General features: G+C 46.8%; 1 pseudogene across 1 annotated transcript in view; it reads left to right on the forward strand.

The window, feature by feature from the left end:
* The first annotated feature begins 1261 nt into the window (after positions 1 to 1261).
* LOC146203172 (thyrotropin-releasing hormone receptor pseudogene) overlaps positions 1262 to 22492 on the forward strand; it is a 121046-nt pseudogene continuing 99815 nt past the window's right edge. Inside the window, exon 1 of the transcript XR_014703820.1 lies at positions 1262 to 1327. The product of XR_014703820.1 is annotated as a thyrotropin-releasing hormone receptor pseudogene (transcript). The remainder of the gene's footprint in view (positions 1328 to 22492) is intronic.

Genomic DNA, 22492 nt, shown 5'->3' on the forward strand with positions numbered 1-22492 from the left:
ATTGGATTTGAGGTAAGTTTACGGCGTCCCCAGCGGTTTGCGACTGACGTGTATGACGTTTTACACACAGAACGTTGAAGGCCAATGGAAGATGCGTAATCAGAGGTTACGTCTAATGCTGACTGAAGGGCGGCCTCTTGAGTGAGAAGATCATGGTGAATGCTCCATACAGTAATATTATCTGCGTATTGCAAAAACTTAATTTCAGGGATATCATGTAAGCGCCACGCCAATGGGATGAAAGTAATATTGAACAACGTCGGAGACAATACTGATCCCTGGGGCACGCCACGTAGTAAAACGAATGAACCAATAGTGTCACCGCTGAGGCGTACTGCAAATTTTCTTCCGTCCAAAAATGATGCGACAAAAATGCGTACTCTCGGAGGGAGATGAAGCATGTCAATGGCATTCAGGATTGCAGCTTGACTGATGTTGTCATATGCCTTTTCAACGTCCATTGCTAATATGGTACGTACATTGCGGCTGCGGGTAGATGATAGAACTGCTGATGCCAAGACAACCAACCCGTCCTCTGTACCTATGTATGGACGAAATCCAATTTGAGCAGGGTGATAACAACCGTGCTGTTCAAGCCACCAAGAAAGTCGTGTGGCTAGCATTTCCTCTGCGTGCTTGCAAAGCGTTGATGTTAAGGAGATTGGTCGTAAGTTGGCGAGGTCTGTTGGAGGCGTCCCAGGTTTGGGAATAGGGATCCCGACAGCGGTTTTCCAGCTCTCGGGTACGACACCATCAAGCCACACTTTGTTTATGGTGTCTACTAGTTGAGGAAGTGCAGCAGTGCTGAAGTTCTTGTAAACCTCATACTTTATTTTGTCCAGACCGGGCGCTGCTTTCCGTTTCGCATCGTCAATTGCAGCCAGCAGCTCACACATCGAAAAGGGGCTCGCAATTCCATCTGCGTCGGCAGCAGATGGTAGTTTCCATGCGTCTGCAGGGATACCTGCCAAATTAAGATTTGCAGCTGAAGGAGGCAATATATCGTATTTTGGGAAAAATTTTCGAGCAGCTTCTTTGGCGAAATCGTCCGGCGACAGATTAGCCGCAAAGCATGCTGGCAAAGCATGCTGTTGCTGCTGCGTCAGTAGAACGACGACCGTGTTCCATTGCACGATACGTTCGCCAGAGTGAGGCATTCGAGGATTTATCAGAAAATTGTTCACACCGTGCATGTCACTGTCGTCGCGATAGATCGCATTCATATCTCCGAGCCTTCGCAGTAAGATAATTCAGTCGTGTACGTGCTTGCCCCGAAGTAGGGTCTCGCGTAGCAGCCAGCTCAGCTTGACGGCGGGCTGCCCACAAGGTAAGCAGGCCGAGATCTGGTGCCGGTCGACCTACATCAATCCAGGTAGTAGTCGTAGCGGTGTTTAGTGCTCTCTGTATACGGTCAACAAGGAGTGACGGCGAATCTGAAGACATACTGTAGAGACATGAGCGAAAGGTGTCCCAGTTTATCACAGAACATTTGCGGCGTAAAGGGCGGAGACGGGAGGGATGGAGACCGATGAGGATAGGGTTGTGATCCCTTCCCCAGCATGGCTCCATGTGCCATGACGGAGTTTCCGCGCCCAACCACCACGTCAAGTCTGGAGCATAGGCAGCACTACGCATGTGATGCACAGGCCGTGCTGCTGCCCCAGGGTGATTAAGCAGAATAAACAGGGCATCAGTGAAGGCGTCCCGCACACGCCTACCACGATGGCTTGCAGTCGGATACCCCCAATCCGGGTGAGGGGCGTTAAAGTTGCCTCCGACTAAAATTGGACACCCGGGGTATTGCCGACGAACACTTAATAACCAGCCAAGATTAATACGGGAAGAGGCGCCTCCAGCTGGTCGAACGTAATATGAAACAAGAACAACAGTTTCTTTCAGAAATTTCGCAGCAACTGCTACTACCTCTTGGTATGATGTGCACCAGTTTTCGAGAGAAAGGCGCACATTAGGAATACCCGTTTCAACATATACCGCCGCCTTTTCCGGAGGAGAAGCAGTCTGCACGCGACGGTCGGTCATTGAAGGAGAGTAGCCGCTGAAGCCCGGAATTGATGGCAAGGCGTTCGTTTCCTGAAGTAACATAGCCCACACCCAAAGCTTGTTAAATAGCAGTCGGGTCTTGAGCTCGGCCACCTTCGTGGAAATGCCTCTACAGTTCCACTGTAGTACACCAGGACGACCGGATTTCGCCATTTTCGTGTGCTAGTCCAAGCGTTGCAGTATCAAAGATGTCAGGTTGGACAACTGGTTGACCATATAGCGGAGCAGCGATGTTGCAGAGTTATCATTGGGCGTTGTGGTACACTGCGAAGATGCAGCAAATTGCCCTGCTGCGCAGGATGAAGGCGGCGGTGTTGGGCAATTACTAGATTTGGCGGTTACTTCTGCAGCTCGCCGACGTCGAGCAAGCATTTCGCGGTGTTGTCGGAGCTTAGAGACCTCTGCTAAGAGAAGATTGATTTGCTCATCCACTACAGCCATATCGTCGTCTGGTAGATCAGTACGCTGCTGTATTGGCTGTTGTCGACGGCGTTTCTTGAGCACCGTATCGTTAGACTTTGTCTTAGCTGGAGGTGCATTCGAAGCGGGCTCAGGAAGCTCTGGCCACTCGTAATCATCCCACTGGAGAGCTGCAAAGCGATTGGATGTCTGCACTGGTGTCATGTCTTCTATTGGCCAACGCTTAGTGTTCCGAAGACGAGCCTTCTGCGTTGCGTTTTGCTTTGTCGGACAACTTGGAGATGTTATCTCCTGGTCGTTCGATTTGCAGAGGCCGCATCGGTACGTAACCTTTCCTTCAGACGCACCTTCATCGGCAGTAGCAAAAGGGCAAGATTTGCGCATGTGCCCTGTCCGAAAACAGTTGTATTTAAATTGTATTTAACCACTGAAAGCTTCTAGCACCAGGCTCACGTTTTTGAATTCCAATGAAAAGGCGCAACTTACTCTGTAACTCAGCGTAACTTGGCCATATGGATGATGAACGTATCGCGTTCGATCCCGAGGGCGCTGTAAGACATGTCGTACGAGAGCTATCACTGCGCAAAATGGGTTACCATCTACAGTTTCCGAGTTTTTGTCGCACTCTGGTTTCAAAGCGCAGGAAAGGGTGGCGGCAACACGCATTCTCGGTCTTTTAGGTTCCAGCTTTTCAAGATTTCTCGCGCTGCAATCGCATTGGTTTAGCCGGCAACCGGTTTACGTTGATCTCGCTCATATATAAATCTATGCTCTGATAAGTTTGAGGGTCCCGTTTTGAGCGAACGAGAAGCCTGCGCACAAAATAGGAAAGAAAAGGTTGGAAGTTGAGTGGTAAGTCGAATTTCTGCAGTGTGACAGTATTTTACTGCAATTTTTATCGGTAGTTTTGTAGGTACAAAAAAAGAACAGCACGACACTGCAGAAAGTTGCGTTGTTAATGACCATTCCTGCTCCAAATAGTCCACAGTGAAAAACGGTGTGTGTGTATATATATATATATATATATATATATATATATATATATATATATATATATATATATATATATATATTATAGTTTTTTTGTATTTTTTTTGGGGGGGGGGGATGCTTAATCTCCGCCTTTAAGTTTACGACGCGACAGCGTTAACGGTTCCAGTCCACGACTCCCCTTGTGGTCCGCGTAAAATCTAATTCAAATTCACATGGCTTATTTAATATTCAAAATATAATAAAAATGTGTCCAACACTGTTTAGACCCGTAGCCAAAAGCCACTCATGGGTCCAAAAAAATTAAATACAAAGATGCAGACACTTCGCATACACAATGCAAACTTAGAACAGCGGCGAGAGAGATATATACTAGGGTTGTGCGAATATTCGAAATTTTCGAATATCGAATCGAATATCATAATATTCGATTCGTTAAACGAATCAAATAGTGGAAATTGAAAATTATTCGAAATTGTTCGAATATCTTCGCAAATTTTCGAATAATTTTCGAATACTTTTCGAATAACTGGCAAGAATTAACTTCTCGGTTACCTCCGACCATTCTCGCGAAGGCAGCGTCAGCTCCGAGCAGGCACAGCTTGCTGCCGCAATAAACCTACGCGAGAAGCAGAGATCACCGTTTTAGGGAGCCTACATGCTTCAGCGTGGCCGCGACACGGTCCATTTGCATGGAAACATTCTTATAGATTGGACATATCACGAATCGCGGTGGCAACTTCTCGTAGTCGTGTCATAGTTCACACGTCTCTAATCTGCCGAGAAGTAACGCTACACGTTTATTCCCTGAAAATTTCATTCACTTTCATCATCAATAGTTGAGGTTAAGTTTATTATGCGAGTGGCGCATGACACGAGAGTTGCATGAATGTTGTCAGCTCATGCTCATACATCTCTCCACTATATATCTCAGGTCGCCTAGCGCCAGTTGTAATCGCCTAGCGCCAGCTAGAGGGGAGCACGCGAGCTAATTGAGAAAGAACGAAAGCAACGAAAGTCACTGAAAAGAAGAGGACGATGAGGAGATCTCGCGCTCGGCGATAACTAGTTCGAAGAGCCAGCAGCAGGGCAAGCGCAACTCTATGGCCTCGGGTTACGCGGACGCAAGTCGGACGAAAGCGTCGCTCAGCCATTCGTAATCTCTGATATATTGTAATGCAATCTAGTTCACTAAATAAACTCGTTGAAACATAATTGTTGTAGATAAAAACAACCAGCAACTGACAATGTGCGTAGAGATTAATAGTTGCGCCCCCTAGAGGAGATTAGCGTTTTCCCGTCAGATCTATTACTCCACGAGTTATAGCGCTCTACCGCAGCGCTATAACAGCGCTATAACGAATAGTAGAGCGCTCTATAGCGCTCTACTATTCGATTCGTATTCGATTCGCTGCTTTCACTATTCGATTCGTATTCGATTCGCTTTTTAGCTACATTATTCGTATTCGATTCGATAGCAAGAGTGCACTATTCGTATTCGATTCGGTTTGGAAAAAGTACTACTCGCACACCCCTAATATATACCCTTGTATACATGCAATAAATACGTTGAAATGCAGAAGTAGGATTAATCACGGTACTTTAAGAGTTATCAGACATGATAAATTACATTATTAGAAACGGGTGCACATCGCAGGTAGAAAACAATTAGCATACATTGTGCAAGCGCTCAAAGTATTGTTTGGATGTATCAGCAAACTTTTGAGCATACTTCACTTGTGCGGAGGAGTGTTCTATATTTTAGCGCCTATAAAAGAGAGCCGTCGTTCTCGTAAACATTATGAGTAGGTAATTACATTCTCGAAATCACTTAATCGTTATTCTCTTAACTTGTGCATCCATTATCCCACACATACTCTTTAGCATGCAGCCATAAGCGACAACAGAAGTTAACAGAACATCCGACGTGAATATAATGGCGATAAGCCAAGCCGTACGAACGTGGCATCTTGGCATAGGCGTAGAGGGTCTTACTCTGAAGGCAAAGTTGCCGGAGAGCTCAATTCTCTTCACTCTCCCATCCGAAACAAGAAGCGCGTATGGGCAGCTCCTGCTAAATCGATCATGCCCATGTGGTTTTGTGACATCACATAACCCAACGATCGATCTGTGCACGGCCCGCACACTAACGCGTGTCATAGGCATGCTCGGGATTTTTCGCTCGAGGATGAATGAATGGAATGCAAGAGCGTCCCCTCTGAAACAGAGTTGTCACCATGGTGAGCTTATTTTGTTCTTATCTTTATTTTCCGTTGCTATAAATAGGTCAAACTGCCTCTTCACTTCCTTTACAAAATTTTTCTTTCTATATCTGCAACCTTATACGCTAGCTTTCTGCTTTTCAGCCGCTAGTCTTCCAATAGTATTTCGCAAATTTTGCGCCGCAGATTCATTCACCTGACTCACAAAGCTTACCACAACGCCGACGACGTCTGAATTTCTCGATAATGAAGCTTAAAATTCCAGTCAATTATTCGATAAGTTGACCAAATGCGAAGTATGGGCGCAAAAACGTAGCGTTTCACTTCGCTTTCGGTTCGAAGCTATCCAGTGGAGCTCCAGGCAAAGATCTGCGAAATCTGTGACTGGGGTGATGGTGAAAGACATTTAACCATTCGAATTGAGTGTGCACAGGGAGGTATGATTGGACCAACCCTTAAGAGCTGGTCCTCGCAATCACTAGGTGGGGTCCCTACTACGGGACCCCAGTTGCGTTTGCCGCTGCCCGGGCGCGCTCCACCAATGCATTTTGGGTCTGTATCTAGGGACCAGCCGAGCAGGGTCGCCTCCAAATCCTCCCGGGTGGGGTTGGAGTTAAGGTGGATAGCAGGGTTGGATAGGCAGGCTAATAACATGTGGTGCAAGTCCGAAGAATTCTCCGAACAGGGCGGACAGCTGCCCGAGAAAGGTCAAAATTTTTTAGAGCCGCTGGGCACTATTAGTATAAAGGGCCTCAGCGGCAGGGCCCACACCGTGGGACTGCCTAACTCACTTTAAGAGGGCAGTGCGAAAGTTATTCACTGCGGACGGACGGACGTTGATGAAGACGACGACCTGCAAAATACAGCGGGAAAAGGCGGCAGTTAAATACTTGGGGTGAGAGGCAGCGGCGAGAGCTATGAGTTTTTTAAGAGCGAACGCTTTACTAGCCTCATTCCGCCAAGGTCCAAGGTCACCGGCGCCGGGCATTCGACCTCAGGTGCTGAGCGCTAAGCTGGTAGCGCTCGTTTCTTGTCCTGCTTCGCTTCTTCTTCTCCTTCGCACTACGGCTCCTCCTCCTCCTTCTTCACACACCTGGCTTTATTCGCACCGGTAAATATCTCCACAAATATATACTGCCTGATACAATGCCATACAACCTTTCAGTCCCCTACCTACCTTTTTCCTTCACCGCCTTTGGCCCTGCATCCTCGGACTTATCGATTCAAAGTCTAGACCCTTCTGTGGCGTCTTCGAGGTTTGGAGACAGCCATGGAGAAGTCGCACGCTGGAACCAGCGCATCGGCTGAATTTCTTTGACGGTCGCAGGCAGCCATGAAGGAGCTAAACCATAGCAAGCCATGCCTGACCATGCTTAAGAGAGCTTCCGCTCTTAAACAAGGATATCTGTTTCTGTATATCTGTGTTAGTCTAACCTAGCTTAGCAACAGAGCATGATGAAGCATAGCAAAGATTTCGCTTGCATAACCAGGCTTAGCTGAGCTAAGCCGCAGTCATCTTTGTTCTCTAATGCGCTTGAACATAAATGCAGTACAGCCAGCAAAGAACACAAGAACAAGCATACATTTTCCCATAAAGCTCAGCCTTTTTCAATTAAGTTCTGTACTCCATTCCCAGGAAAGCTTCGATCCTGCGTTGGAATCAACGTCGACGCAGATATTTACCAGAATTTCCTCTTTTTAAATCATAGGGACCAAAAGCACGTCGCGGAAATCGCTGGCCGCAGCCAATAATGCGAGCTCATTAAAAATCTCAACGCACGCCTCACTGTGTATTGTGTGATGTCAGTGCACGTTAAAGAGACCCAGGTGGTCGAGATTACGAGATGCTTCGACCACAATGTCCTTCATAGGCTAAAACAGACGCTTGGGCGAGTTGATGATCCATCTTCATGACCTGTGTACTTTGGGACTTTAAATCCTATACACCATTCCACACACCATAAGAATAGGCTGCAGCGTCATAAAAAAAAAAAGAAGATTGCTGAGCGCTGCATGTAACTTCCAGCTGTACTAACGGTTTCTGGGAGCAGAGAATGTCAACATCCCCGCTTTCTCTCGACATACCTAAGGTTTCGTATGGATAAGTAGTGTTGACAGCAGTTTTGACTTTTCTCTAATCGAGAAATAAAATGAAGTGGACACTCAGTTTTTAATTAAGATGGTGTTTTTGTGGGCAAGAAAAACTGAGAACTATAACGAAGCTTTTGAGGGAAATTAAGGAGTGGGGCCGATTAAGGGGTACTTTGGTCAAGGAAAGTGAATAAGGGGGGCGGATGGAGAGGACGGGAGAAAAACCATAACCATTTGTCTTGAGATTTACGGAGCGTAAAAGCTAAAAAAGAGATATAAAATAAACGAACGTGATGAACTCCGCAAAAGGAAAAATGAAATGCCTGGGACGAAGGCCGAGAGTGGGGAAGGCAGATGCGAAAGTTAGGTCGCACGACGAAAAGGGGCAAAAATGACGGGAACCGTAACACGACACGATATAAAAGAGGAACAAACGACGAATACCGGAGAAGAGAGCGCGCAGGGCTGTTTGGAGACGCATGGCTGGTTTCACGTTTCCCGTAGGGGCTGACCTTCGGCCTTGAAACTCGTTTCTACGGTGGATTTATTTAGCGCGGCCGAGCTGCTACTGGCGTGGCAGCCGCTGGTCTCTTCCCACCTCCACCGCCCTTTCGATCCCAGTAATCTTCCCACAGACTGCAGGGTCTGAGAACGGCTTCACTTTCTGCTTCAAAGGCGCGTCTGAAGAGAATTCGGTGTGGTGGGAGCGGGCAGGCCAACTCCATTGCTGTTCTGCAGGGAGCGAAGTGATATAAAAAGTAAAAGCAAAAGGAGTTGAGGAGAGGGAGGAGTTGTGGGACATGGGCATATTACAACAGTCACGTTAGGCAGCCGCTCTGTTAGCGTTTCGCGCGCGTACACGGAATACGGCCTGGGGCTACCGGACCAGGGGCCGGGGCGGTGCTTCTTGGCAGTGGGAGCTTACGCGGCCAGGCGCGCGGCGCGTGCAGTCGCCGGGAAGGGAAACCGAGCGACCGAAAGAGAAACGCGGCGACACGAGAAGAAAAAAAAATAGAGATGGGGAAGGGAAAAGGCAGAAAGAGGAGCAGAGGAGAGTACCACAGCCCCGTCGGGGCCTGGGCGCAATGATAACGACCGGCGAAAATTGACGAGGCGTAAACTTTCCGCCCGTGAAGAGGGCGCCTGCGTTTTATCACCACAAGAGAGGCAGACTGCTGATAAGACAACGGTAGCAGGAAAAGCAGCAGAAACGACAGCAGCGGGAAGTTCCCCGCCATTCTTTTTCTTCGTTCTGAATGTTTCCCTTCAGTGTCCCCCGCTTTGCATCAGCCGTCTCGCATGATACGTTTTCGCACGAACAAGGACGCGTAGAATTAGCGCTGGCCATTTGAGAGCATGTCGTGGCCAAGAGCCATCGTGAGGAGCGCTTATGTTTTTAGCAAGTGCATCGACCTCAGTCATATCTGGGAACGCGCGTTGTCGGACTTCCTTTGCTAGGCGGCGGCTATCACATGACACATTTCAAAAAAAGGCAATCGCAGACAGTTCAGATTGCCTCATCCTCAGAGCAAGGGAACTTTATGGTTCGCGTTTTCAGATTCATTACAGAGTACGTAAATTTCAGAGGAAGACCGCTGCATAAACGACCACTGGCGTTTTGCATTTGCTTTCGAGTGTGCGCAGAAGAAGGGAAAAGGAAACGAACGTCCTTGCTTTGCTTCTTTCCAGTTTGCACAAGTCAATGATGCTCGCTATTTCCATACGTTTCTTTTCTGACTCTGCGCTGACGCTCCGCGGCGCCGCCGTTTTTCTTCGTCCTCCTTCATACCCTTGCCTTTTGCCCTTCCTTGTTCATTGTTCACTTTCTAGGGCCTGATTTACAATCTATACTGCAAATCATGCCCTATCTTGGCCGATATTGGGAACACGGGTATGGGCAGCGAAAAAATGCTTGCGGTAATAGAAAGCTATTACGATAACAACGTAGCTGTGATTTGCTAGTTAAGGAGGCCCCACCAAGAGGGAATATTGAAATTGTACTTGCACAATGGCGTTTTTTTTTTATCTCCGCTTGTATTTGTGGTCTCATCTTAGGGGTTGAACCAAAGCTAAAAATGAGCATGTTCCGGTTTACGGTTTATGCCTATGACTACGTTCTTGAAATAAACAGCTGAAAAAAGGTCTCATGATTTGTGAATATTTGTGAGCAGCACACGGAGCTATTAGGACTGTTGCTTAGAGGAGGAAAGAAATTAGATGTTCAGGGTTATAATGAGGATGGCGCTAAATGGTCACAAAATTTGAAGTTATCTACAATTAAGAGGTATAAGGATATTAGTACTGTAGGCAAGTGTAGCGGGCGTCCGCTTCTTTCTGTGTGTTCACTTTTCTAATGGCCATTCCTCTTATTTTACGGCCAGGGGGGGGGGGGGGGGCGGTGAGGTTCTTCTTTGTGTGAAAGTCCCTGTGCGGGAGGGGCCCGACGCAGTCTGGCCAATTTCGAGGAAGCGACCTTGGCTCGGACGTGGGGTGGCTCCCACCCCGACGTTTCTCGCAAGAGGACATTTGCACGTGTGCGTCCCTTCTCTCTATGTTTCTGTGTTTTCGGTGAGTGTTTGTATTTCTTTCAACTTTTAAGTGCGAGACTGTCAACTTTGACGAAAAGCAGAGCACCCTCTTTGTGCGGAGAGAGGAGTGCGGAAAACGGGCGAAGCGAGCAGTGTGTGTCCGAGCGTGTGCGCGAGCGGTTCCTTGTGCGAATTCGTGCCTAGTATTTTACCCTTGTACAGTGTGTGTATTTATATATTAAACTTTATTAACTGTAACTTGTAGTCCGTCCTCCTATCCGTTTGTACATTCCTTTCCGCGTTAGAAACTGTAAAAGCTAACAGTATTATGGATAGATTATGGTAGATCCTACGTGCTATATTATAGGGAAAAGAAACGCAGCGGCGATGAAGCATCGGGTGCTCCGATAATATTAGAAATATAAAGGAATTCGAGGAAAGGACAAATGGGGACGACTTTGACATTTGCAAACGTTGCCGAGAGCTTGGACTCTGCGAGAAATTGTGCACTACTTATCAAAGCACAATACAGGCGATAGACTTTCCTTGGTGTTCATGGGGATACAAATACCAAAGCAGTCCACTTTATTATAAAGTTTACGCTTGTAGTGTGTGAGACAAAAAGTAAAATTTAATGTCAAGAACAATTCAGGCAAATGGATGAGAAGCTAGGTTTGGCGAATGGTCTCAAGCATTTGCATCAATAAATAATATTGATGTTGCATGAAGGACAAGAGCTCGATGGCTTGCTAATAAATACGATTTCATAGGAAAGGATAAAGAGATGAACAACTGCGAAGGAGAAAGTCCGAACATGTAGATCAATGCTCCTGTCGGCAGGGTGGGTGTAAAAAGCTTTCAAACATTTTAAGGACTCCATATAAACTGGTTCAAACACCAAAATGTACAGACGATTGGGCCATCATGGCCATATTTGCAAAACATTATAGCCCCACACATCTTGTAGGGCGGGAAAAATTGATATCAAAACCATCTTCGCTTTCCATCAACACTTTCTTCGTCCTGTACGCTGGCACCTCAGGCTTCGTTCTCATAGCCGAACGAGCTGCACGACATCTGTTCGAAATCCCGATTCATGGTCGAATGATGGGGTAGGCAGCAAGCTGCTCGTTTTTTTCTTTTCCTGTGCCCTTGACTTTGGTGGAAAAAAATCGCACAGTTAACCCCTTGTGCCACCTCTCAGCTCAGGCTCATTGGTTGGGACGTTCAGTTGCTGAACACAATGACGCGGGTCCGTCGCTTTTCGATGAAAGCAACAAGCAAGGATCCATGTACTCTGTGATGTCAGTGCACGTTCAAGAGCACCAGGTGGTCTAAATCAGCCGAAGCACTCCACCATGGCGTCCCTCGTAGCCTAAGACGCTTTGGGACAGTAATAATAACAAACCAAACCAATTAATTCCTTCTCCTGCTTTACCTATAGATCCGTATTATAAGTACTGTTCTGCCCTTTGTTTATCGTTCATCTGGGTCATTCATCAGCTTACCGCGCACGCGGGCGCACCAAATCGGCAGAAAGTGGATCGCGCGGTTCCGTGGCGTCGAACTGTAATGCCGATAATCGTGTTTCACGCATATAGCGATGCCCCATCAGAAGTTCTCTTGAGATGGCAGGTTCCCATCGAAATACGTCTGGAAGCGCTGCCGTAAATAAGCTGTAATGAAAAAAAAAAACGAAAAAAAAAACAGACAAGACGAGGTGGGGCTATATCATACGCACTCAGCGCTTATCCCAAAATTGGATGGGAAATGGGAAATTCACGTGTGAAGGCTTGTCTGCCGGACATGCGAAACCCGCTCGGAAAGAGTGCACCAAAAAGAAGCGTTGTAAAATAACTTGATTGCGACGGCTGTGACTGTGCTCTTAACGACCGTATCTAGAAACTCCCGGAGTGTTGCGACATATTTTTTTTTGCAATAGGGTGGTTGGGAGTCCTTTTATCATTACTGTTTTGTTTGTACTCTATGATCCTGACCAGCTATAGGATTTAGACGTGATTGCACCAAGCGATGAAGAATAAAAAATCATAAGGACAGGAAACAAACCACGCTGTGTAAACATGTGAGTTTTAGCTCTCATCTTGAGTTAGATTCTTTTTTTCTGTCAACAGCAGTTTAACTAGAACTATTTTCTTTTTTTGGAGTGGTGAACGGGGTGTGGAGGGGTAGCGTGGAAGTCGTTAATGTAAATGGAGCTTCACTGCAGACTTGATTTGCAAGTGCCGGTGTCTGGCCTGGCCTTGTGCCGCATCACATCGGACGCCGAAACTATATTTATGCTGGTTGGACCTTCTTTTTCTCCAGACCTTTGCGCAGGCATGAAACGTTTTAAGAGGGCTACGATTAAACTCGTGAATACAGCCCGAGTGAAACTCGTGAATACAATTTCGCAAACAAGCAAAACCAACGGTATGTCGTCATCGTGCAACAAGAAACAAAGCCATCTGTACGATGTTGTGACCGTGCATTGTCCGCGCTTGCGCGCACTATTGTGCGCCTGTGGGCATGGTATTGATACGTGCTGTTTGTGCAAGGGCTCTAAGTGAACGTGTTCACATGAATCTTTTTTTGTGAGCATGCTTTGCTTTGTCGTGACCCTACAACTGCCAAGTTGGCCCTGTCAAGGGAAAGTCAAGAAAAATACAAAGAAACGTCGCCCTGTGAGAAATAGCCGGAAGGGCTTTTGTTCAACTGTTCACCCTTCCCGTCGAGAGGCGCTATTGCCAAGTGAGGAATGCCTATTGTCTAAAGGAGACGATCGGAGTGACACGTCCGCTGACGTACAGGAGAAGAAAGGAGCATGAGGATTACGGCCATTAGAGGATTTCCCGTGAATGCAGGAAAGAGTTGTAAGTGCCGGAAAGGGACGATGCTGGGAGCAGTATTCGTGGCGCGCTCGTACACTTGGGTTTCTGAGAAGGAAATCCACTTGCCGGAACCAACATAGCGGATCTTTACAGACGAATCGAAATTTACCTCCTCGCCATTCCCAATCTCTACCCGTCAACAAGTGACCACGCCCGACAAAACAATACTGGACCAGTCAGTGCATCAGACCATCGGTGCAGTGATGTGTTCGATTGGTTGCCGATATCTGAGGGGTGTTCCCTGCAACTGATTTGTCAGCATCTTCAAAGAGGAGCTGGACATAGGGGATTTAAGGACGTTGCAGAGCACGAAATGAGGCTCTGAGCCCTGGGTAAACGGCTCATCCAGACGCTTCTCGCTATGAACTCTTAACGCTTGCCATTTTGCTGATATACCCTTTTTTCATGTAAATAAGTTTTCTCAAAGTGCCAATAAACCTGCTTGTATATATATTTTACCAACTTCGAAGATTCAATCCTTCATCAACCCGGAGTCTCTGCACGCTACCAAGTGAAGGCCGGGTCGACTTAGTCCGAGCGTCACGACATCTGGTGACCAGCGTTGGGACCTGAATCTACAAGCAACAACATCTGGTGATCGGAGGTGGCATCTGAAGCTACAAGCCACAACATCTGGTGATGGGAGGTGGCATCTCAAGCAACAAGCAGGAGCAACAATCGGCCAACAAGAGAGCAGCTCGGAACAACGATCGCATGTGTGGGTGAGTGCTTGGCTTTTCTTCTGATGAGGACCAGGTTCTAGAACAGGGTTAGATTTATGGTAAAGAGTGTTGAAACGCCTTTAGGTTTGGTAGTTTGCACAGTTGTTGTGGAAGTAGCCGACACTCGGAGCGATCATGGACCTACAAAAGCTGCAGAAACCGGAACTGTTGCTATTGTGTGAGGAAATGGGAATTGATACAAGTGGTTTGGCACGAAAACCCTTGATTTTAAAGGCAATCACTGATTTGGGAACCGATGATAAGGAGCTCAGTGAAGCATGGAACCTCATTGGACAAAAACAGGAGGAGCAGCTCAGACAGCAGAAAGAGCGGGAAAAAGAGGAAAAGAGGTGTGAGCGTGAAATTGAGAGAGAAGCAAAAAGGCTGGAGCAAGAAATTGAGCTTCGGAAATTAGAAGTAGAGTTGAGCAAGAGGTCGGGCAATTGCCCCCAGCTAGCGGTACCTCTTCTCAACAAGGAGGCAGATTTCAAGATGTCAAAGTACATGCAGCCATATGTGATATCAGGGGATATCGGTCTGTATCTGGCTAACTTAGAGCGAACCTGCGAAAAACTGTCCTTCCAGCGAGACACTTGGTCTCAGAGATTATTGACAGTTCTGCCCTGCGAGGCAGCGGAGGTTGTCGCGCGGCTAAGCAAGGAGGACGCGGACAACTACGAGAAGGTGAAGGCTTGCCTTCTGAGAAAGTATAGGCTTAGCGCCGAGGCGTTCAGACAACGTTTTCAGAACGCTACTAAGTCCAGCGACGAGAGTTACCCTGAATTCCTGTACAATTTAAGAGTCTGTTTGGTCGAATGGCTAAAGAGAACTGATTCCTACAGTGATAGGGACGCTGTAGTCGAGCGAATTCTTTTGGAGCAGTTTTATAACTGCCTCCCAGAAAAAGAAAGAAATTGGTTACAGGACCGAGGCGACATTAAGTCGTCAACTGAAGCTGCCGAACTCATTGAGGAGTACGCTTCGCGCCGACAATTCAACAACCCAACAGTGGATAGGCCCCGCAATCCCAAATTGAGTGTGAATAACCGTCAGGAAAGGCACTTTGCTAGAGTTGCAAACGAAGAAAGGAAGGCTTCATCAGGCAAACTCCCTAGAAAAGACGGCAGTGAGAAAAGTGGGGAAGTGACCAACGCGCAGAACACAAAGAACAAGCTTGAGGCTAGGAAGCCGCTCACATGCTTTAGGTGTAATGAGCAGGGTCATATTGCCGTCAACTGCCGGAAAGAAAAGATTGCTTCCTCGTATGTCAGTGACTACGATGAAAACATGAAGCTTTTGGAACCCTAAATGCATGACCTAGTAGTCAACGGGAAGCCTTGCAAGGTACTGCGCGATTCGGCCGCAACGATGGATGTTGTCCATCCGGCGTATATGCGTCGCCTTCCGACTATACAGGACAGTGTGCATGGATCCGCCAGGTAGTGGAGGAACAGAGTGTGTGCTTGCCAATCGCGAACGTGGTCATCGAGGGCCCTTTCGGCGAGTTAACAACCGAGGCTGCCATTTCAGGAAAGCTTCCTAAGTGCTATCCGTATTTGTTTTCCAACAAATCGGACATGCTGCTGCAAAAGAGGGGCATCCTTTTCGGAGACAGAGTTGTGCAAGCCTTAACACGTTCAAAGGTGCGAGAACTAGCTACAATGCTCATTCCAGAAAATTCCACAGCGGAGGAAACGGCAGTTAAAAGAGTGGTCGATGCGGAAGGTAGCGGGTCAGAAAACTTTGAGAGCGAGGCATCTCAGATAAGTCAACTTGAAAGTGAGCTTGATGAGACGCGGAATGAGGACATTCTTGAGAGTAACCTCTTGCCGCCAGTGTCTAGTAATCTCACGAGACTTCTAAGTGGAACCCGAAAGGACTTAGCTATGGAGCAATCCAATGATCCTAAGATACAGGAGATAAGGGAGCGCCACCGCGCCACTAAAACAGCAAAGAATATTTCTTTCGAGATGAGAAAGGGAGTGCTGTATCGCTTATTCAAGGATAAGCGCGGAGTAGAGCGGGACCAATTAGTCGTTCCCCAAAAGTACCGCGAAGACTTACTGCGACTTTCCTATGGCAGCTCGTGGTCATGTCACCTTGGAATAAGGAAAACACAGCAGAGGCTGTTGCAAGAATACTATTGGCCTGGATCTTTTAAGGACACGGAAAATTTTGTACGGTCATGCGACACGTGCCAGCGGGTTGGAAAGGCGCAAGATAAGTGCAAAGCTCCGATGGTGTTAGTACCAATGATTACCGAGCCGTTTCACCGGTTAGTAATAGACGTAGTTGGGCCACTTCCTGTGACAGAGTCAGGGTACCGTTATATCCTCACTATGTTATGCCCAGCCACAAAGTTTCCAGAGGCTGTTCCGCTGCGCGAGGTGACGCCCGAGAGTGTAGTGGACTCGCTGCTGTCAGTATTTGCACGAGTTGAATTCCCTTCCGAGGTCCAAAGTGATCAGGGTAGCGTTTTCACAAGTGCCCTCACCACCTCATTTCTCGAGCGATGCGGCATTAAGGTAATGCACAGGTCGATCCACCATCCGCAGAACAACAGCGTAGAAAGATGGCATTCTGTTCTCAAACGCGTCTTGAGGGGACTGTGCTATGAAAACAAGCGCGAATGAGATACCTGCCTGCCTGCAGCACTTTTCGCTTTGCGGTCAGTGCCGCACGAATAAACTGGATTTAGCCCAGCCGAGTAGGTGTACTGAAGGTCACTGCGCTCACCTTTGCGAATGGTGCGCGAAGCCTGGGAGGGGCGCGGAGAAGACCCAACAGTAGTAGAATTCATTCTGAACCTCGTGAATCGCTTACATAACACTAAGGAACTCGTTGAAGCCTGCATGAAGTCAGCCCAGGCTCGTTCCAAAGTGTACTATGATAAGTCAGCCCGTCAAAGGACGTTTCGTATCGGGGACCAGGTGATGTTGCTGAGAGGTTCAAGGCAGAATAAGCTCGAAGTACAGTGGGAAGGACCTGCTGAAGTCGTTGCAAAGCTTTCTAACACTAACTACGCAGTGAAAATCCCCGGTAGGCGTAAAAGAGTGCGCTTGCATTGTATGGGCCATTCAAAAATTGCAGTGCTATCTTGGAGGGGCCAAATTCACAGTAGAGACGGACCATTGTCCCCTTGTTTGGCTGCAAACTGCGACATCGAATAACGGTCGCCTTCTGAGGTGGAGCTTGATTTTACAGCAGTTCAATTTTGAAATAAGATACAAAAAGGGGAAGTTAAATGGAAATGCGGATGCGCTTAGCCGCTGTTTCTAAGCTGTCCGAGGTGCTCCTCACCATGTATCCAAATTGATACTCATGTTCTTTTTTTTTTTCGTGCGCTTGTATATATGTGACTATGTAAAGCAGCACGTTTGGTTTTCTAGGCATACGTGGGTCCTGAGCGTCTTGAGTGTGGGCTTTTCTCGGACAACGATGGCAGTTTTCTTTTGACCTGGTCTCTTCAGACGGGAGCCGAGTGCTTGCTTAGACATGTGGTTGAGTTTCAGAGACAGCTCAAGCAATTTGGCCTACGACAATCAAGACAACGCGACAAGCGACAGCGAGCTTCAAGTGTTCATGTGCAGGAAATTAAGTTGCCTCTTCATGCAGCAGCTGCGACTGCTGCCCTCCGTGACTCTTCTGGCGGGGGAGGAGGCTGTTGCGACCGTGCATGGTCCGCGCTTGCGCGCACTATTGTGCGCCTGTGGGCATGGTATTGATATGTGCTGTTTGTGCAAGGGCTCCAAGTGAGCGTGTTCACATGAATCTTTTTGTGTGAACATGCTTTGCTTTGTCGTGACCCTACAACTGCCAAGTTGGCCCTGTCAAGGGAACGTCAAGGATAATACAAAGAAACGTCGCCCTGTGAGAAATAGCCGGAAGTGCTTTTGTTCAACTGTTCACCCTCCCGTCGAGAGGCGCTATTGTCAAGTGAGAATGCCTATTGTCCAAAGGAGACGATCGGAGTGACACGTCCGCTGACGTACAGGAGAAGAAATGAGCATGAGGCTTAAGGCCATTAGAGGATTTCCCGTGAATGCAGGAAAGAGTTGCAATTGCCGGAAAGGGACAATGCTGGAAGCAGTATTCGTGGCGCGCACGTACACTTGGGTTTCTGAGAAGGAAATCCACTTGCCGGAACGAACATAGCGGATATTTGCAGAAGAATCGAAATTTACCTCCTCGCCGTTCCCCAGCTCTACCCGACAAGTGACCACGCCCGACGAAAAAATACAGGACCAGTCAGTGCATCAGACCATCAGTGCAGTGATGTGTTCGATTGGTTGCCGATATCTGAGGGGTGTGCCCTGGAACTGACTGGTTAGTATCTTCAGAGAGGGGCTGGAATTAGGGGATTTAAGGACGTTGCAGAGCACGAAATGAGACTCTGAGCCCTGGGTAAACGGCTCATCCTGACGCTTCTCGCTATGAACTCTTAACGCTTGCCATTGTGCTGATATACCCTTTATTTTTTTCATGTAAATAAGTTTTCTCAAAGTGCCATTAAACCTGCTTGTATATATTTTACCAACTTCGAAGATTCAATCCTTCATCAACCTGGAGTCTCTGCACGCTACCAAGTGAAGGCCGGGTCGACTTAGTCTCAGCGTCACGACAGCGACGTCTTTCACATGCGAGAGTATTCGTGAAATAGTCTCACCTTCATCAAAAGCGGTTACGTAAGCATGACATGTCGACTGACAACCTGTTGTCAGCTTTTCATTACAAAATAAGTTCAGAGGTCAGAGACAAGAGTACATTATGCAAAGCGTTCCGCCAAAAAGGCTCTATACGCTGCGGTTTAACTAAATTTGACTGCCTTGAGGCTCTCAAAAAAATTCAATTATGTGCTTATCTTACCTACAAAAAACTAATGCCAACGGTCACTTAGTAGAAATTTGATCTAAACGCTACGCCCACACACACTTCAGAGTACCTTTCAGTTTTTCTATGCACAAATTTTTTTGATAAGCTTAAAACGTTCCGCAAGAAGCGTCGAGGTACATGGCGGTTATATAAAACAATCGAGAAAACCTAACGAAGATATGCACTCGCGCTAATAATCATCACAAGTACGCGTGGACCACCATAGCGGGGAAAGGTGGCAGCAAATTAGCATATTGCTATACTCGTCCAGCTCATATGCATGCTTCCACTCAACTTTTTCACTCATAGACTGCCTTGCTTCGGCTATGTAGTAATGTATGCCTATATATATGGAATAGAAATATCCTTCAACTTTGGAGCGAGTGTTTGAAACTTGTATTTTTCTTTTTGCTTTGCCGTCTTCACTTAGTCCTCCCCTGTGATCAAAGCATCAGAATCGCCTTGTCCGAACCACATAATGCTGGTATCGTCGGTAATAATTTACTATTTTAAAGAAGGAGACTCCACAGGAAAAGCATAGAAGCAGAATCGCAACCTACATGGGCTTATTACTCGAGAGAATCAAGGACTAACTGCTGATTTCAGTCACGGGTGGCGCTGCTGCTTTTGTGAAGGATCACTCGTCACAGACCTCGCCGGGTTTTCCCGAATTAGGAACCAGATCGTTTTATTACAGCAAAATAAAATGAGGACATAGACTCGATCTTACAGGAAGCCTGATTTTGCTTTCATGACGAGCCACAAGGAGGTCACTGGACGGTGTTGGTGGTAGCGGCGAGCTAGAATGTGTACATACAAGTCTTAGCGTGATCGAACGCGCGTGTTATTTGGCAATTAGAAGAAAGGAAAGTCCATATAACCCAGGAAAACGCTACGTCTTCTAGAATGTCACTAAAGCAAAAGGTAAGATTACAAACATGCGAGTAAGCAGACATGTGCCGAAGCACTGTGGGTCTTCTAGTGGGGTCTGCTTGACCTTAAAAAGAACGGCAGGTGCAAGGGCAAGTGTCAGTGTAGCCCTTTTTGAGAAAGCTTGTGCACTGAGTGTCCATTACGAACTTAACTCCGAAAAGTGCAAGGATTGCGTTCTAAGTGAGGCAAAGGCGGCGTCTTCTTTCCAATAGCACGCTGTCTCGCTCGACAAGTGAAAGCTGCGATTTGGGTCATTCTACATATTTACGGGAGCACCACTGCCCGTTAATGATATTTTTTTACGCGCTTAATTCAATCCACTGCGTACGGCATTCATCCATGGGCTATTCGTTTGAACCGTGCTTTATGCTTAAAACATGCCTTTTAGCTTGTCCTAAATGCTCATGTCCAAGACTTAAGTCGAAAACTTTGGCCCTAGTAGATGTAATACGTTAGACGGTAAAATAGCCAATTTAGCAAAGCATAATAAATTAATATGGTACGTGAGTCTTTACACAGAAAATTATTTTGCCTCGTTTAACCTTGTTTACTTCTATCCTACCACCGAACGGCAAGAAAATTGAGCTGTCATAGTTCAGACGATCGTGTCGACACGACTTCCTGAAAAACTGCAGCGCCAATTTTAAGAAATACTTACTACTGTTTGGCTGCCGTTGCAACCGTCGCAAAAAAAGATTATCACGTACCCCTTCAGCGCCTAGTGCTTAAGCTTCCATTCATATGCTTTCGCGTACGTGTTTTCTCTCAGATCTCGAAAAGCGCATTGCGGCATCTCGTACTACAATTTCGCCGGTGCTTCGCTTTCACGCCGCTCCCGCTCTCGCAAGAAGACCCGCTTAGTGACCTCTCCCTCGTTTTTCTTAGAGGCTGGCGGATAGCTTTTGTCGGCGGCTCAAGTGCACACTGCCCGTGCAGTTTCCACGTGATGGACAGCAATCTAGTTGACTCTGTAGTGATATCTATCGCATTTTACGCAGCGCGCCGAGGCTACAAGGTTTTGCAAAATGTCATTTTAGGTGTTTAAATTCTAATCTTCATTTGGACTTACTGCCCGCCGTCACTCTAAACCTTGGGAACCGACTTTGATTTTAGTCCGCTTCTGCCTTCAGTACGTGAAAGCTAACATGTGTGTTTTGTCAAACTTCAACAAAGCGTACAGTAATCTCATCCGTATTGACAAAAACACAAATAATTGAATACACGCACAGCAAAATTATTTTATTCCTTAATGCATGAACCAGACAACACGACCATAAAGCTACAAACATTGCTAACATATCAGAACGTCGATCACGGCTTAACAGAAAAGCAGCCTAAATCGAAGAATGCACAACTATGAGTATCATTAGAAGGAACACATTTGTCGCTTTCCCCTCAAATAGAAAATCTAGACATACGACATGTAATAATCAGAACAATGAACCAGGTCGCAAAGAACTGATTAACTTATTCACTTTATTACCAACGCTGTTTTGAAAACAACGCCAACTCACGCTGATAAGCAGCAGAGTTTTTTTTTTTTTAACTGTCCGTATTTTTTTTATACACTTTCAAAAACAAGCGACTGCGTAGTTAGCCTTTTGTGGCAACCAACTGCAGTTGTTCAAGTCCTATTAGCATATTGTCGATCCTAAGTGCGGTTTAGGGTTATGTTCGTACACAGAGTCCCGATGACACTCACAAGCTCATTCGTAAGTTAAATATTAGATTAATAGCTGTACAGAGCCTAAGTATTGCTCAATTTACCATGACCGCCGTAGTTTTTGGACAGGGCATTCAAATTGCGGAAATTTCGATGCTGTCCGCATAGCCATAAACTACGAATGCCTAAAAAGAGGCGACGTTAAAAACCCGGCATTTAGGATTTCGAAAGGGCCGAAAAGAACGCCGCACTAGCATCTGGTTTTGTTGAAAACCAAGCGAGAGCACCATCATCACCTTCAAGTCTAGGCGTCGGCAGCGCACGCTTCGCGGGCGCCGTTCCGGTGGTCGGGTACGTGAAACGATGAGCCTGTTTCCACGCGGCTTTCTAGTCTCGCGTGACAAAAGGTGTCGGCTCGTTTCACCTTCCAGTCGCACAAGCTGAAGTGATTAGACGTGTCAAGGAGCAGGCGCGAACTGCAGCGTGCGTAAACAAGTTTGTGTCTAGGTGCTTTTCTTTTCTGGCCCCTCTTATCTGCTTTAGGCTGGACCAGACCTGAAAGCCCTACTCTGGTGTCGAAGAACGGAATACGATGAGCAGTGTTAGGCGCTCGAAAAGAGCAAACTCGACCATGAAAAAAAAAAACGGAGGAAAAACAATTAGAATGTTGAATTTACTTTCTAAGACGAACGAGTGGTAATGGTAGAATTTTGTTACGGCGCTTAAGTTTTCTCTCCCCATTTTGGATATGCCTTTTCTTCACCCGTTGCATACGAGACTTTTAAAAGCAAGAACAAAAAAAAAATCTGTTTATAAAGGGCGTCTAAAAAGCAATGGATGGAAGCAGTTTGGTTGATAACGACCTTTTTGGCGGTGTGCCGCGAATGCGAACGACATGCATATGAGGTTGCATCCGCTCTTTGCCTTCGGCGCAAAGCACATCTGTTAAGCAGGCAAAGCACGCTTTACAAGGCGCGCGTTCCTTGCGGTGTTGCTAGGAATTCCACTGACGCTATCGATTATTGTGTTATTTTCCTTTGCGGCTGTCGAGAACTCCTTTCTCTCTACCTTAGAATTTTTTCGTTATTCTTTTCTTGTATTT

This window comes from Amblyomma maculatum, chromosome 1, assembly GCF_055883805.1.
Source record: "Amblyomma maculatum isolate TAMU_Amacu chromosome 1, ASM5588380v1, whole genome shotgun sequence".
NCBI classification, from domain to species: domain Eukaryota; kingdom Metazoa; phylum Arthropoda; class Arachnida; order Ixodida; family Ixodidae; genus Amblyomma; species Amblyomma maculatum.